Source organism: Centruroides sculpturatus, unplaced genomic scaffold, assembly GCF_000671375.1.
Source record: "Centruroides sculpturatus isolate CEXI.00-Female unplaced genomic scaffold, Cexi_2.0 scaffold763, whole genome shotgun sequence".
Taxonomy (NCBI): Eukaryota; Metazoa; Arthropoda; class Arachnida; order Scorpiones; family Buthidae; genus Centruroides; species Centruroides sculpturatus.
The window spans coordinates 218,333-224,291 of NW_019385963.1; the positions used below are offsets into that span (position 1 = coordinate 218,333).

Below are 5,959 nucleotides of genomic sequence, written 5' to 3' on the forward strand. Positions count from 1 at the left end.
GGACATTTGTCCGAGGCGCCAAAGTTTAAGGGCGCCATTTTGGCTGCAAGTATAAGAAAAATATTGATGTGTTAAATACTCAATTAATAGAAAATTTCACGTATCAGTTTTTTCGTTCTCTAAAAATTTAAAGTGCGTATCGTATTTATATTGTTTATGTCTAAAAGCTAAAAATATTTACACTATTATTGAAAAATTAACGCAGAATTTGTAAAGGACGATGCTTGAACTTGTTTGAACATGCATATACTTTTCTGAACAGAATAGTATTAGCACGCGAGTAGAGCGCTGCTTCAGCTTGTGTTTGAAAATGCATAGACTCGCTTATACTTACCTCCAATTAGGCTATAAAAGAGCGGTTTCATTACACAATAGCATTATTCTTGCTATTACGTCGGTAGTGATAACAAGTGGAAGTTCATAAAATTTACTTAAGTGCGATTTCTTAATTTTTAATGGTAAGTACTGTACATCTATAATTAAGCTGTTGTTTAGTTTGATAGATACTAGTTTATCATAAATCGATTATCGAATCGAAGTAATGAAAGCGTTTTTAAATAAAATAAATATTTAATTTATCCAAAACGGCTGTTTATTAAATCAATAAAACATTGTATTAAATTTGAATGTATTCTATAGGTATAATTATTTATATTTTTGTTTNTAATAGATATATTATATCTAAATAAATAGATGTTATATGTTTTTATCAAAGCAAGAATTGGCATTTAGAGGGCATATGGAATATATTCGATCTAATAACAGAGGTAATTATATTGAACTTGTTTATTTATTAAGTACGTCAGATAAATAATCTATTAAAAGTACATTTAAAGAAAGAATTAACTGATTGCCCTGGAAGTCGCTTTCTTATTGAAACACAGCTTCCCTATCATCAAATGTCACGGCACGCCTCTGCAATCTTTAGAATTCTGTGCTTACTACATCAAACTATTTCCTTATAGATGGAACAGAAAGCATTGTCGTGGTTGACTACCAAACCGTGTGATAGAACTGTCTCGGCTGAAACATTAAAAAAAACAAAAAAGATATCTACAAACTGTTTGGGATAAGGACAGTATGAATATAGATAGTCCATTTATGTTACTGTAGGCCTGTAATCATACAATTTAGCAAAATCGCTGTAGAAGAAATTGCCGTGAACTTTCATGTTAGAAACAATAATGTAACGAAACGATGACGTCATCTATGTTTATATCAAAACATATTTTAAATTATCATCACGTTACTGAACGCCGTTTATTAAAATCGTTATAAAAAGTTTTAATTGGCATAAATTTGAGCTTTTGTAATTCTGAGTAACATTTTGAATAAAATATATTTGTTTCCATGCAATTTTTTCTTATAAGCATTAAAATTAAGCCATAAAACTGAATTAGCTCTCTAATCCGGTAAGAATGTCGCATCCAGGTGAAGAAGGACGAGTTGGGGAAAATCAAAGAGAACCGCCGTTTAGGCCAAGAGAATCGCAGCAGTCCGACTTCCGCAAGACAGTGCGTCCCCATTGCGGACCAAGAGGCAGAACTCGACAAAACAGGAAGTGACAACTCGTCCGAGTTGTGACTTCCTGTTTTAGGAAGTGACAACTCGGAGGATATAGGAAGTGACAACTCGTCCGAGTTGTCACTTCCTATATCCTCCACAACAAGGTCTGCGGCCTGCCGATCCCCGAAGACCTTGGCCAAGTGCAATAGACTTAGAGTGTAGCGTCTCAACTCCGGGAGAGTGCCACGCCACACGCACTTGGGGAAGGTCGTCACCCGCTGCCTCTCGCTCTCGCTGCCGACACCGAACTAATCAATTGGGAAGAGACNAAAAAAAAGAAGGCTGAAAAAGAAAGCCGAAAGGCAAAAACAAGCTGGCGCGTTAAAAAATTATATCCAGAGTTTTACCAAAACAAATGACAACTCTGAGAATCCAACATCAAGTCCGGTTATAAAAAAAAATACAAAACCGTCAGAGGATGATGATGACAAACAAATGGACGAAGTTTCTAAATCAATTGGAACTGACGACACTCTGACTCTATCATCACCAGATGAAATCATCACCAGATGAAAGCAAATTAACACCAACGTTTGTAGAACGCTTTCTGTGGGTGTCACACCCACAGAAAGCGTTCTACAAACTTTGAGTACAGATCCAGCATTGCGGCCAAGAATTTTAGGATACGCCGAAAGAAGTTTTTTAGTAAGACAAGGTTCATCTAAAGTTTAGGTGGACCTTGTCTTACTAAAAAACTTCTTTTGGCGCCTAAACCATTGTATACTGTATTTACAAATTTCCTTCCAATGACACTGGTCGACATTTTAGCGTAAATTATTATACACGAATTTTAAGCAATGGAGAGAGAGTTTTACGAGACTGGCTAGTGTACTTTCTTTCACAAAACTGCGTTTACTGTTTCTGTTGCAAAATTTTAGTCTGTATAGTTAGTTCTCTTTCATAGGAGAGTTTTAAAAGTTGGAAACATCTCGGCGAAACTTTAAAAGAGCGTGAAATTTCCAAAAATCATATTCAGGCCCAAAAATCATGGCTAGAAATGAACCTAAGGTTAAAGTGTTGTAAAACTATAGATGCAGCCTCTCAAAGAATTATTAATGCCGAATCGAATCATTGGAACGAGGTGCTTCTAAGAATCGTAGCAATTACTAAAATGCTTGGTAAAAGTGGTCTGGCTTTTCAAGGTACAAGCGACAAGTTGTTTGAGTATAAAAACAGTAATTTCTTAAAAATAGTTGAGTTGCTATCTGAATTTGATCCCATTATGGAAGAGCACGTCCGTAGAGTGCTAAAAAAAAAAAAAAAGACTAAAGCTCATTATCTCGGGAAAAATATACAAAACGAGATAATAGATGTGCTGCATCAAAGTGTAAAGTCTCATATTATTGATGAACTAAAAGAATCAAAATATTTTTCCATAATTTTAGACTGTATTCCTGACATTAGTAAAGTAGAGCAAATGACTCTTGTAATCAGATATGTTTCAATCAATAAATTTGACTCTGATGTTGAAATTAAAATTAATGAAAGCTTTTTAGGCTTCTTACCAGTCGAAAGATCCACAGGAAAACAAATGTCTGATATTATAATTGGAGAACTTAATGACTTGGATTTAAATTTGCAGGATATCAGAGGGCAGGGATACGAGAACGGGTCCAATATGGGGGCGATAAAGTAGGAGTGCAATCTAGAATTAAACAATATAATTCGCGAGCATTCTATGTTCCGTGTAGTAGCCACTCTCTCAATCTTGTTGTTAATGATATGGCAAAAGCCTTCATGGAAGCTGCTAATTTCTTCAACACGGTCCAAAAAATATATTTATTTTTTTCGGCATCTACTTTTCGATGGGCAATACTTTTAAAACATGTTGAAGATTTAACCATTGAAACCCATTGAGTGACACTAGATGGAAGAGTAGGATAGAGGCCTTAAAGCCTTTGAGATTTCATTAGGGAGATGTATACGACGCCTTGCTAAGCATTTACGAAAACCGAGAAATTGATAATTTAATAAGAGACGAGGCCTCGGGTTTATTAAATTGTATTAAACAATTTAAGTTTTCGTGTTCATTAGTTATTTGGCATAAAATACTAAATTCCATTAATCCAAGTTGATGTAAACAAAAGATTTTGATCTAGCCTTTGCACTTGATCTTTCACAAAACTGCAAAATATTTTTTAAGAATCTTCGATCGGATTCGTCCTTCGATGAAACTATTATTGATGCAAAAGAACTTGCTACCGAAATTGATGTGGAGGCTAATTTTGGATCAATAATAACACGACACTACGTTAGAAGAAGGAAAAAGGAACTTCTTATACGAACCCATCAAAGATCCAAAAGGAAAATATAAAATAGAACTTTTTCATTTTACAATCGATCAAGCACTAAATGCACTAGATGCTAGATTTGTAATCATAGTAACTTAGTAATCATAGTAACTATTTTCAATTCTTATATAATATGTACGATTTAAATATCATGTCCAAAGAAATGCTACTAAAACACTACGAATTTAGAATGCATTTTAACAGATGGTGATTCTGTTGACATAAATGGGGTAGAATTAGCAGAAATTTCAGCAGTATCTGCGCTTTTGGACAAAAAAAGAAAGCCTAAGCAATGTACTGAGCTTAATTACAAAGTTAAATTTTACCCCAAATCTTACTATTGCTTTAAGAATATTGCTAACGATACCAATAACTGTAGCAAGTGGCGAAAGGAGTTTCTCTAAGTTAAAATTAATTAAGAACTTTTTACGTTTGACTGCTACACAAAATCGTCTTAATGGTTTGGCCATGTTGGCAATTGAGCTTGAAATTGCTGATCAAGTAAATTTAAAAGATGCAATAAAAAGTTTGCAGAACTGAAAGTAAGAAAAAAAAACTTTTTGTGATTTTAGGGGAGTTGATGTTACCTTTTTTAATTTTCAAAATAATTGTATTATTGCACAAACAATCAAAATGTTTTGTTAATAGCATTTAAAAATGTAAAAAATTATATGGTTAACATTTTGTGGCTAGGTACAGATATTTCGGAATTAATTTCTACTGTTTTGTACTGCTTGATTATCAATGTTGTTATATGTTTCTTTCTAAATATATGCTTTTATTAAAATTTAAATAAAATGATTTGATTTTTATTTGAAAATAAAAAATATGTACCTTTATTTAAAAAGTTATATATATATTTCTTAAGGAGAGGCAATTATCTTTTTGTCCGGGGCGACGTAACCGCTAGAGCAGGCCCTAAATATACAATAGCAATCTTATCGTTTTTTTTCACATGTAGTATAGAAATTTGTAATAAGATACATAATGCGGTTATAATAAAATATTAATTTGAATTAATTCAAAGTACAGTACGTTGAAATATGAAAATAATAGCACAATATGTATTTATATTTTAGAAAATACAAGGGAGGCGGCGTTTCCACCGCTTCCAAGGACAGCACGCCACTGATATATATATATAATTCTTTCCGCCCTGTAGACAGTAAGACTAATCAAACCTATTGTGAACTCACCACACGGCCGACGATTAGAAGACCGGGTGGTGAAGGATGGGGCCCGATATATCCGGGATATATTACCTCCCGAAAAATCCCCGAAGATTTGTTTCGTCCGGTATGGACCAATCTGAAAACCTCCTGGGTCTTTGCTTTGATGGCTGAGGCATCAAAGGGTCAGCCTACTGCTCTGAGGAACCAGTGATTGAATCCAGGCGTACATCCAAAAATGTTTCATGAGTAGTCCGCCCCCGGACATGCTGGGCCCTGTCTCTTACCATTCGATTGCCTCAAATGTGATACTAGTCGAAATTATTATGGGCACGAAAAACGCCCTTTTATAAGGGAACATTTTCAGATATGACTGACCGATTGGGTTAACCTTCTGCAGTGTAATAGATTATAGTTATATGATAACCGTAGTAACTCTTTCTCTGCAGTTGTAAGAATCAGTACCGCGGTTAGAGCCCGGCAACTGGGATATTTGCCATGACTCGCCTTTAAGTTGTTGTTTTTGACTTCTTTATGTCATTCCGCTTTTTCACAGTAATTTGGGTAGCGCTCCATAGGAAATATATTGAGCACCGATAAATTCTCTGTACCATATTCAGGCATTTAATACACAGAAAATTGTAAAAATGTAAAAGAACTAAACATTGAAGTATTTAATAATAACGTTAATAACTGACGAAAATAGCGCCAAACTATTGTTGCGATAAAATTCCAAAGAAAAATTGAAAAACAAAATATTCCAAACGACTATAGTTTTGAATTTGTGCTATTATCGGTAATTTGGTACGAATTTCCGTCTGCGGTAAATAAGTAGCGTGAAAAAAAGATACAGATTTATGTATTGTAATGTCACCATTATAAATATTAATGGATTATTTTAAAAAATTTCAGAGAAAATGGTTTCTTAAAATC

At 34.1% G+C, this 5,959-nt stretch overlaps 1 pseudogene; it reads left to right on the forward strand.

Moving 5' to 3' along the window:
* Window positions 1-1,418: 1,418 nt before the first annotated feature.
* Window positions 1,419-3,880, forward strand: LOC111612828 (annotated as a pseudogene).
* Window positions 3,881-5,959: the final 2,079 nt, after the last annotated feature.